Source organism: Diprion similis, chromosome 4 (assembly GCF_021155765.1).
Source record: "Diprion similis isolate iyDipSimi1 chromosome 4, iyDipSimi1.1, whole genome shotgun sequence".
Taxonomy (NCBI): Eukaryota; Metazoa; Arthropoda; class Insecta; order Hymenoptera; family Diprionidae; genus Diprion; species Diprion similis.
The window spans coordinates 8005783-8018003 of NC_060108.1; the positions used below are offsets into that span (position 1 = coordinate 8005783).

The following is a 12221-nucleotide window of genomic DNA, read 5'->3' on the forward strand; positions in this document are numbered from 1 at the left end:
TCAATCCTTCAACCAATCATACCCATCTAGCATACCTAACAACTAGCTTCACGTAATGAACTCTAAAGAGTGTTGCAATAGGGAGCAGTTCAACAAAAATCTTTAAACAGAGCACTTCACAAACGTAATCTAACTAGAACAGTTCATCGAAAACCTTTTAAACAGTCGGTTGAAAACAATCATTGGAACAAAGTAATTTACAAGATCTCTTAGAATCAAGACAAGTAAAATAACTCTGAAGCAATTCTGTGCTTCTCTTTTTACTTGAAAAGCATCATTTTTATCATAATAATCATTCTGATTTTATTTATTAACCAAAATCGAATAAACCGTGTCATTGTGTTCAATCTACATTCTGAGTCAACCAAATTAATTACCTTCGACGGGAGGTAAATCAAACTGGCAAATCTACTAAACTATCTTCGTATCCATTTTAGTATATCCACCGGCGCGGTATCTGGCATTGGTGAATTCTTTTCTCTACACTAGCATTTTTCGCAATAGCACGTGTATCGTTCATTGGTCCACCGGTGCCCTGTTTCGCATTGGTGAATCTTGATTGTACCTGGGCTGTTGAGTTGTCATCTAAATCTTATTTACCTAATCCACCAACGCCCTATTTGGCCTTGATGAATTATACTTCTTTCTATTGAAAACCCTCCCCAAAACCCCACTGTAGATAACAGATTGAAAGTGTAGCGATCGATTCCGAATTTTTAGTAAATAATTATTAGTAGACATTCCATCCAAAGATATACAGACATTAATTCAAGATCAATGAAGGGTAAGTGGATCTTTGTACGACTCCTTTTGAAAACGCGAAACACTGAAATAAGCATCAGTGCCAGTGAGTTACTTAGCTATATACGGAAAAAGCGACGTTCAAATTTTCCAGGACGCAGATTACCTTACCAACATGACACCAACTGATAGTACGTAATTGTAATGCGAAGAGGCACCGCATTCGCGTCAGTCTGATTCCATTGCGCCCGCTAGAATCAGGCGGAAAGTCCTTGTTTGCCCGCTTCCAAATTGGCCTGAAACGTGCGACTCCGCGACTGCTTTGCATGTATGAAATGATGTGTTTTCAAAGGGGTCGGACAAAAAGTAAAATCCTGCCTGTCAAAGGTTCAATCTGTATCAGGACCCGTTGGTATGCTGACCGTTGTGGGCTCAGAGTAGAGAAAAATTGATCTTCATTTACCTTTGGGGTCCATCGGAATATGATCAAATTATCCGGAGGTCTTTGAAGAGCCAGCGTCCAAGGTTTTCGGATTAAATTGATATCGTCTTCGGATTATTAATGGCTCGTCAGATCAACTCTGTACCTCCAAAAGCCTTTGTGAAATGTGTAATAGGATTACAGAGCAGGATGGTTCTTATTTGGGTTATGTCAGCCTCACGTGCAAAATCTCTCTCAGAAGATTCACTTTACTCTTCATAAACTGAAATTCCGCACATTGGTACTCTCCTCAGTCCTCAGGGCTTCTCCGATCTCTTCCCTGATATTTCCGATTCTTGACTATCGCTGCCTGGTCTACCGTGAACTTTCAGCATAACTCAACTCAAAACTTGAACACCTTGTCAACTACTGCATTAGATTTATTTTCGATCTCTGGCGGGATGTTCATATTTCACGTTATCGACGATAGATAAGCTGGGTGTCCATAAAAGCGCGGCGATTATATTTCTTAGGCATAGCCATGTTCAGTGTCACGCGTCGAAAGTCTCCGCATGGTTACTGTCTTCCTTGCATTATTTTCTCTTATTTATCATTTTGCTCTTGTTATTCTATCCACTCTTATCTACGTAATCTAATCTATAACGTCCTTGCACAAGGCATGCAAAGGCATAATAAATTCTCATCATCATCATCATCATCTCCCCCTCTGACAATGAATGTTGTATGCCAAAAAAAAAGTTTCGTTTCGAATTTCCGTTGAAATTAATTACTTACCAAAATGCCAATTCATGAAAAGTATGAAGTTTGAGCACCTTCACTGCTTAAATATTCTTTTGTGCAGACATTCGCGAGTACTTATGCAACATAATAAACAATAATTTCAACTCCTCGATTAAATTGTTTCTTCATTGACTTCTGGACTTTTTAAGGTGGTTTTGAAAGAGACCCAACCTTATGTTGGACATGTCATTGAATCGAGAAGTCTCAGCCAGGCTCACAATCGCCCACACGGTATGTTGTGAAGGAATTCACTCGCCTTCTTTATTTCCACTTTCTTCTTTCTCACACCCCGTATCTATAAGGTCGAAAATCCTTGCCACCAAAACATGAACGTCTGAGAGAACAGGGAGCCTCTAGAGCACGAGAAAGGAAGGAAAGAAAGCAGGTCTGACTTGGGAATTTCTCGAGTCGGTACCCTCGAACTTCAGGAAACACAACGCTTGGAGAGTAACTTTGTAGGACTTCTTGGGAAGAACTTGTATATTCATGAAGAACCTTGCTGTCCTTATTCCCGGAATCACAGAGCGTTATAAACATTATTCGAGTATTTTCTTTGCTGCTTCTTACAAGTGACTGTAAAAATTAACCCTAATTTATAGGTGATTATTATATTAAATAAAACCATCACTACTTCACCCTTCGTCATTCTTTTGGTCGAACTTCAAGGATAATTGTTTTTTTCACGCATGATCATAAGGTCGAGTGTTTATTAGGTATATTTGGACTATCAAAGAAATTCTTTTCGAATTCTTGAAACATATTCACTTTTTTGCGTTCCACGCCACGCCAAATCGGACGGTTGGAAAAATTTTGATTTCTGACTTCCTCAATTTGTTGATATTTTTTAGTACCCGTCGAAAGAGCCTTTCTAGTAAATTTTCAGATGTTTTTGAGTACTTGTTCGAAAAATATCGAATTTAAAAAAAAAAACGCTCTTTTTGGGTTTTTTTTATTGATGACTTTCTTAATAATGGTCCGAATTGAAGTTTTTTTTTTCAAATCTTTGGTATGGAATGGCCTTTACAGAGAAAAATACAACAAAAATATTCACAGTGTTTTTGAATAAGATTTTTGCGTTTAAAGTATTAAATCGTATTTTTGAAAGTAAGTGTATCTTTCGATTGTTTTGAAATTTTTTGATTTCAAACTGCTATTTTTCTAACAACTTTTAAAACCCATCCGATCGTGGACCCTGCATAATTACTGTTTTTTTCGATTTTTGAAAATTTGAAGAAAATTTTTTTCACTATAATAGAGTATTAGAAATCACCTCATTAGAGAAATCGAATAACGGTAATTTTTACTAACGATTACCTCAACATCAAGGGTGGCAAGTTGTCACTAACCGTGTATATTGTTGATTCTTAGAGCAGCAACGAAGGAAGAAAGGATAATTATTTCTGGAGAATATCACTATTTTTCTCTTTCAACAGAGATTTTTTGTCATTCAAAATGTCATGATTATCATTCCTGAGACACTTTAGAAAGAATTGGGTTCTATGGCTTCATAAAAGCAACATATTTATATGGAAAATTAATGATCAAGTATAATATTTCGTTAGCATCTGTTCTCCTTCAAGTACATGCAAAAGTGAAATTTTGCATGTTCAAAGTTTGTGTCTAATGGGGGCACATATTCAAATGGTTTAAAAACAAATTCAATTTGAAAGGTCATATAAAAATACAATTCGTGTGTTGTCAGATGAGGGCCTAGAGTTTGCGAGAATACATTCATTTCTACAATACTTGGAAAAGCTAATTTTTCCAGAAGTAAAAAGCGTAGTGATGGGAGGCCACTCGTGGATATGGTGAGCCACACTCGCACATCAAGAGTGTGCATGGGAGAAAAAAGGTGAATCATTTAATTCTGAATAACATGTATCTACCAAGAACTCCATTTCACGAATTCATAAAAATTTGCTCTCATCGGATAAACAATGGCATATCACCATCACAAGTTAAGGGGGGACTACAATGAAATTTTGATAATGTCGAGTTTTTGATCTTTGAAACGACTACAAAAGATTCGATCAAAAATTCCTCCCAACAAAATTCAGATTATGGTAGTATGTGTCCTGAAAAAAAAATTCAATCTCCGGCTATGAAAATGTATGTGCAAGGAACTTTTGGTAGAAAATTTCCAGCCGCTCCCAAAAGTTCCTTGCGCATACACTTTCATAGCAGGTGATTGAAATTTTTTTCAGGACATAACGTACCATAATCTAAATTTTGTTGGGAGGAATTTTTGATCACATTTTTTTAGTCACATGGAAAATAAAAAACTCGATATCACCGAAATTTCAGCGAAGTCTCCCATTAAGATCTACCGGATATCAGTCGCCCTGCCTGAACTGGTAGAGTAAAGGCAAATCATCGCCAACACTTTGCCATCGTTACCGAGACTGGTCCATTAAAGACCGACAGTTCTGCGTTTGCAAGGTACTTTTTTGAATAACTTCTATTTTTATCCCATGTGTATTATTTTATGATTTATACGATGACACAAAACTTCTATAACCTTTACCATTGTTAATTCAGATCTTGAAGGTTATATTTACAGAAAAAAATATAACTTAGTTTCCTGCAAAGAGGGAAACGGTTTTGTGGTGCGCCGATCTGGTTTTTTTATATTCCGTATTGCGTTAGAAATTTTAGCGATGTTCACCAGAAGCGACGTTTGGAGTCTGCGGATGATGAAGAGGGTTAATTCGTCGGCAATCCTGTGTAGGTCGCAATTCTCCTACGCCGTATAAATAATACAAAGCCGGAGATACCTTACGCGAGGTACATATACAGGTGAATGTATAGATGCGCAGGTGGCAATCGCAGAGGATGAGTGGAGGATGTATATGGCGGAGCTACCTGTAAAGTGGCGAGAAAATTTGGCCCACAAAGTTGATTAGGTCGCAAAATAAAATGAAATCCGACGAAATATTTGCAAATCTTCCAGCTCCCGTTTTTATTCCTCGTGCCCAAGCTATTCCTTACGTTCGCTAACACCATTGCTTTCTACCGTATATCTGTATATGGCGTCTTAACACAGCACCAAAATATAAAAGGCAAGAAGAAGAAAAAGGAGCATGGCTCAAACCTGAAAACACCAAAGAGAGTAAATAAGAACAAGATTAGAATAAAATTCTTCCTGGGCAAAATGAACTTCTCCCCTTCAATTTGCGTAGTGATTTACGTAAATTACGGTAGCTCAAAAACTTCGTTGGTCACTGAAATCGAGACTGGATACGTTATGTCTGCATCATACCAGACTCTCAAATATCGACATAATAACTGCTGGAATGGATATACAAAATGTGAATAAATTCTCTTTCACCTTTCGTAGTCAAACTCGATAAAATCGACCCATGAATCATCTTTTGGTCTAATTATCCAATAATCCCTGGCTTCAAACGGGACTTTAGTCATCACATACCTGGGGTTGAAAGTTTCCCCTATAAGTAAGGACCATTAGTCATTTGAATAAAGCTTCAGTATTGACCTGACAGCCGATCAAACAACATCGAGCGTGAAAAATAATTACGTCTTCTGCAACGCGCACTTGCTACTACTTTTTCTTCAGAAGTATTACATGTAGGAAGTATCGCCTCTAGATTTCAGATGAAAATATGAAAAACTAAGAAAGTTAGGGTTTTTTGAGTGAAACTGTCCTTTTTGCGCATAGATCTACTTATGATTATTTTTTTCCAACATATTGCCGTTTGGTTTTTCATAAATCGACTTTTCATACATAATCTAGGAACTTCGAAACACGTTTCATGATTTAGTACCCGTATCTGACGGATAGTTGTCTGAGGATCGTTCCTTCAACCCTTAGCGGCACAGTGGCATTCCTGAATGCCACCTGTTTTAAAACACGTTTTTACGATTTTAGAGTAGTTTTATTCGATTTAACCGGTTTTTTTTTAATAATTTCATGATCTTGATATGTTAGATGATCAAAGTTGATGTTCAAATTGTTTTTATGTTTCGTTAATTTGTTTATATAAATCAACAAACTCTAAAAAATAGCACTTTTTTTAGAAAAAATGTATTATTGAAGATAGTTTTGAGAGTATTCTTACAATTTTTGGTAGGCCGGGGTTTTTAGGGTCGCTGATTACGAATCCATTGTCAGATTTGCAAAATTCGAAATGGTGCACACAATATGGCGGCTGTGCACTTCAAATGACGGATTTTATGACCGCAAAACGATTGCAATTGATTTGAAAGTATGGAAAAGATCTTGGGTTTTATAATTTGCGAAGGTCAAACGACTTTTTGCGTTTTGGTCTGCCATATTGGATCCGCCATCTTGAATTTCTAACTTTTCAGTGCGGATTCGTAATCAGCGACCCTGAAAACCCCCGAGTACTAACTTTCGCTTTGGTCAAACGAGTTTTTGCACGTTTGGTCCGCTATATTGAATCCGCTATCTTAAATTTCCAAATTTTGAGTGCAGATTCGTAATCAGCGACCCCAAAAACCCTCGAGTACAAAACTTCAAGTCGATCGTACGTAGGGAAAAATGTGTGCCGCTAAGGGTTAAAGCTGATTGGGTCGAATCGACCCAGAAGGACACCGTGAAATTATTGAGTACAGTGGCTACAAAGGGTTAAAGAGATCAAAATACCCGTTTTTCACATCAATCATCGTGGTATCTGCAACAATGGTGAAAACGTGGTGGCCGGCAGGAAAAACTGGGAAGTCGGAGAAAAGTGAGATCATTTTTCGCCGTTACGATACGAGAGAAACTGCAGTTCTCCCCGTGCAGAAGGAAAATTTGTAGCATAACATTTTTCGACTCAACCTCCTGTAGAAAAAATATAGATTTTCGGTGCCCGTAGAGGATGCATAAAGTGCACACTACTGTGAAACGAAGTTGGCTGTACAAATTAACATCCGACTACGACGAGAGCCAGGCTTAGAGCCTTTAGTAGTTAGCCGCCGCATTGCTTTCCGTGTCCTCGTTGGCCATTACGCCTAAATTCATGGTTTGCTTATGTCTCGCCCACGGTCTCCGATTAGCAGTTGTATGCTTTAACAGAAGGCACCTCGTTACGTTCTAGGCGTAAGATTTTCTCTCCTTCATTTGATATCTATTCATACATGTCGTTATCTTGTTGGAATAATCCAAACGCACTGTCATACTTTGAAATATTTTCACCACTTTCTTCTTCAAATTGTGTCCACGATTCAATCAGTCACGTCTAAGTTTAATATCAGTTGATATTAGCGTCAAAAGCAGTTTCGAACTGCTAAAAAATTATGCAAACTAAAATTGAAAGAAATTTACCTACCTTAATTAAATACTTGATTCCGAATTTCTGAATCGTCATAACTACGCAAGGAATTGGGGAAATTATTTTTAATCTCAAACTGAAAAATGGGTTTCAGTTGATAATTTTTTTTCTTAACACTGGCTTAGAAAGCTAAATTTTCGAATCGTGTGGAGCGTGCATAAAGTGCCTCATTCTCGAGCAGTGTGGTGAATAGTACATTATGTAACAAGGGAATAAAATCGGAGTTTACTCCAGCGGACGGACTTAATCATACACGGGAATAGTCGACTTTTATTCCTGTGTTAGATATAGGACTTCAATTCCGACTCAACTCCGGCCACATATACTGACTCAAAAAGTGGGAATCACTCATGCACAGAAGCTGAGTGGTCTATGTCGACCGCAGTGCGAGCGGGTGTTTCCCTTTTTAGGCAGTTTGTGTTAGCTCTTTTCGTTTTCTTTGTCGGGGTCCAGTTGGCCCCAACAGCTCATTGGGGTCTAATTGACCCCAATACCGACATAAAAGTACTCGAAGTCAGCGAGCTTGAATCATGGTTGTGTAACTAAAATATAAATGATGAAAAAATTTTGGGGTTTCAGAGACTCCATGTATGTATTGCATATTTTATTTCACTTATTCGTGTTCAAGAATTTCTTCCACATCTCGTTCCACATCCTCCATCGTTCTTTTCTGAAACTAACATTCGAGTCCATTCTTGGAGTGGGTCCAGGGCCGCAGGCCCTGGTGGGGGTGTACTCCCCACTAAAGGATATTTTTTTTCATCATTATTATCATTTCGTCATCGTTATCATATTCTATCTTGTAATTATTCTATCATATTTCCATTCTGCGGGAAAAACGAGATTCGCGGGAAAAAAGTGCCACCTTTTTCCCGCAAATGAGGGAACAAAGTTACGCGGGAAAAATGTGTCACTTTCATCCCACTTTTCAGGCCAAAAATGTTAACTTTATGGTTGATTCGGAAATAAACGGTGTTATGGAATGCGCGCAGCTGAAATGCACAATTTTACATTCTAGGGCTTTCTTTGGCGCACGCACAATTTCGAGTAATTCAATTTTATGCACCGTGTCAATAAAAAATGTTACCTGACCCCAATCTCGCGCTCTCTCAGTGGCAACATTGGTGCTTCTTGAATAAAATTTTCATATACAGGAATAAGCTTTCATATACAAGAATAAGTCATATCAAAATTCATTGAAAGTCTCCTCTTCCGAGGTACCTTGGTCGCGTCACATGGTTATGCGAGTGTCACTAAGTCGAGTGACAAAATTGATCGATGGGTCCACACCCGATCGACCAAGAAGTGAAATTTTATCAATCACGTTCAACACAAGATAATTTAACACGAGCAATCAGTACCGAGAAATACGTTTGAAGATGATAACGTAATCCTCACTGCTACCGCTTTGATAGTTCTACATGTCAAAGATACGTGAGCTTCGGAGATTTTTGCTCAATTCTTCAAGATATGGAAATAGGTGCAACTCTGACCTACGAGTACAAGAGCAATGGCCGATTTTAATACTTTTTCCGAATGCAGTGAGACGTCCCGTAGACGAAATTCCCGGATCCGCCGCTAATTTAGAAGGAGCTGATGTTATGGGTTCAGGGACATATCTTTAGTGAGCGTTTAGCCGCATGACGTCGCAGGGTTCCTATCCCTAAATCCTTTATTTGAAGAGTAGTCTCATCACTTCTGATATAAGACGTTTTACTGTATTTTATAATTGCTTGATGCAATTGATCCAATCATTGCTCAAAGTGCTTCAGAAGACGGGTTGAGTTGAACCTGTTACGGAGCACACGGTCTATACTGAGGGTCGAATGACCTTCTCTTTAGTGAAAGCCGACACTATATGGAAATTTGCGACATAAATTGCACGAAATTTCTCGACCCATAACATTTTGTCTTAGTAACCTGGGTCACTCGCGTGTTGAACGACTGAACCCCACTTTTTCTATACTTGTTCTGATGCAAATTCGCGCTCACTTGTAAATGAATGTTTGGAAATTGATATTATTTCAAATATAGTTAAAAATTGTATAATTAATTAATTTTTCATGGTGGAAAAGAGATAGTAACATTGTATTTTGAGTGGCATTGAAGTTAATTAAACCCCACGGGACGGCAAATCATTTTTTTTCTCACGTCTGTACTATAAGTGGTATTTTCTTAACCATCGCCACATTTTCGCGACGTACGTGCCACCCAGAATCCATGGAACCACACCCGATTTTCGATCATAACTCCCAGTAAAATAGTCGTGTTGTCGATTATTTTATTTTCAATTGCCATGGTCAATTGGTCGAAAACTCTATTTGTGCAATGAAAAAATCGTAAGATTTGCAGTTTTCTGAAATACAGTCAGTTGAAAAACATTGTCTCCTGAGAAACGCGAGTTCGGAGTTTCAATCTGGAATCGCTGAGACCCCATTGGGACACGAAAGGAGTAATGTTCACGTTCAAAGAATAGGAAAATGTACCCATACTCTATTTAATTTTATTGTCGCTCTCAAAACACAGATATTATGCTAATACGGTAAAGTAATCTCGGCGATCACAGTGAACAAAAAAAACATACTATATACCCTTAACAGTCTAGTTAACGTGGTTAAATTTGGGTTAATTTGTCAAAAATAAGCCTGTTCGACAGGCAAAAACTTTGGCTCAGCTTATTAAAATGATTTACAGCCGTCAGTTCAATTTAGTTTCAGAGGCCCCTCATTCAACTTTAAAATATTACTCTTCTGATTATAGAAACAAAGTTTTTACTGAAGAATAAGGACTTTCGCCACTTTCAAGAACAAAGAAATGAGATGACACTATGCATTACTTAGGCACAAAAATGATGATGACAGGTATGGTTCAAGACCATTACCCATTTGAAAAAACGTTGTAACAATTGAATCGGAGTCAGTAATCGTCATTCTTCATATTACACCCCATTTACGAACCATATGATGAACAAAAGTCTTGAGCCTGTTTCGCGACACGAATTACCACATTTGAATCCGTCTCAAGTTCTGGCTAATTACAACATTGCGTACAGCGCCCGACAAACAATTACTTTACGCGGAAGGGTAGACTCGCCGCGAAGTTGGGCAATGGGTTTATTGTAACACGTGCGCGTGTGAGTACTTGAGTAGGTTAAACCCTCGCCCGTTACATGTCAGCGCACGAGGCTCGCTAAATCTCGGCTTAAGGGGCCGAAATTTGTTCTCCTACGATTTACGCGCCGTTTATAAGATGCAGCCAGAGTCTGACCCAGTCGTCTATAGCATATCCCACAACAACCTCCCTGACTCTTTCCGTTTGGATAAAAATTTTCCTCATATTTTTTAGGCCCTTCCTTTACCGTTGATAAAAGTCGCTTTTATCTCCACATTGAATTATACCAACGTGCATGAAAGTAGAACATCATTCTTTCTGCGTGAATTGGCATCATGAATATATTCTCAAACTTCGGATCTTTCTTGACAGTATTGTTTTACACAATTTCTTTTTGCCCACCTCGATCTTATAGAAGGAGGTAAATGAACATTAATATGGTGATAAAAAACCGCTCAATCATATATTTCGGAACACTTATTTAGAAACCCGAATATATAATATTATCTGCCTTGCAGCATCCCACATAATATGTATACATATTGATAGATAGAGGCTTGAATGGATTGTTCAAACCACAATTTTCAACAAAAACCAAATAAATTATTAATTGACACATATGCGTAACTAAAGGCACAACTGAACAGAGCAGATTCAGATCGTTTAAAAGACCCAAGTTCTCGTTTATCGCAGTGCACTAAGCGTTTTACTAGGTCAAAAGTACCAGAATTTAAGGTAATATCATTGCGGCCACCGTGATATCTAGAATATACCCAACCTCCCCCTTTTCGGGAACAAACGAGGGCATCCAGGGCATGGAGCAGTCGGGATGGGGGAGAGTTAGAAATGATGATACCGGATGAAAGAAAATAGTCCGCCTCATTTCCAGGGACCCAGTATTCATGGGCTCGACGGTATTCGCCCCACGTCCATAGTTCATAGTTCATATACATATAGGTTTAATCGAGAACTGTTTTAAATTGCAAATATGCGCACAGTGTGCTACCTTCTCGACGCGAACAGCAGGCCGCATGGCGTCCTTCCTCTATCGAAATTCTGAACTCAGCTCCTAGACACATGCATACGATGGGTTAATGTTAAACACAAGTGCAGATTTTTCAGGGTGCGGGTATTGATTGCACCCAGTGGTTTGTTATCGGCACCCGCATATTTCCGCCCAAGAAACAAGCGTGATAGTGCTGCGAGTGCTCCAGCTCAAAATTTTTGGTGAATTCGGCTTCCAGTTGAGATTATCTAACGCCATGAGATAATATGACTCAATCGAGAGAAAGTTTAAGGGGTCTACCCAACTGACGAGCAAAAGAAAGGGTTTTTTCAAAAAATATTTTAATAAGTTTTAACTGTAAATATCGATATCGGCTTGATGAGGTTTAATAAATACACTCTCAAATTACATTAAACAATTTTTTTATTGATTTTGATCACTTTTTATACACGAAAATCGTAACTAAACATCAGTCTGAAAAAAGGTAGGTTGCGGTGTTGATAATTTCTCGAAGATGGTTAATGTAAAACCAAAAAATCAAACGGTTTTAGATTCAGTATATTAATGGCCTTAGAATGAATCAAACGATTTTTGATGTTTGTAAAATTAACAAAATGGCAGTCATTTTTAGAAAAAGTTGAAAAAAACGCCATTTTGTTGTCACTTTTTGCAAGAAAAATATAGTTCGAATCAAAATTTAAAAAAAACCCATGATTCATTCCAAGGCTACAGTTGTAAAGAATTTGTGGTTCAAATTTCATAAGGATCGATTCAGTAATTTCGGAGATTTTATCAACACGGTGTATAAAAACGTTGTTTCGAGAAAAATGCGTTTAATTCCCAAGCG

The 12221-nt window shown here is 38.1% G+C and overlaps 1 long non-coding RNA gene across 1 annotated transcript in view; it reads left to right on the forward strand.

Moving 5' to 3' along the window:
* Nucleotides 1-6442, forward strand: part of LOC124405325 — a 29225-nt gene extending 22783 nt beyond the window's left edge. The window contains exons 2-3 of the long non-coding RNA XR_006929092.1: nt 1922-1925; nt 6223-6442. This is a non-coding gene — a long non-coding RNA (uncharacterized LOC124405325). The remainder of the gene's footprint in view (nt 1-1921; nt 1926-6222) is intronic.
* Nucleotides 6443-12221: the final 5779 nt, after the last annotated feature.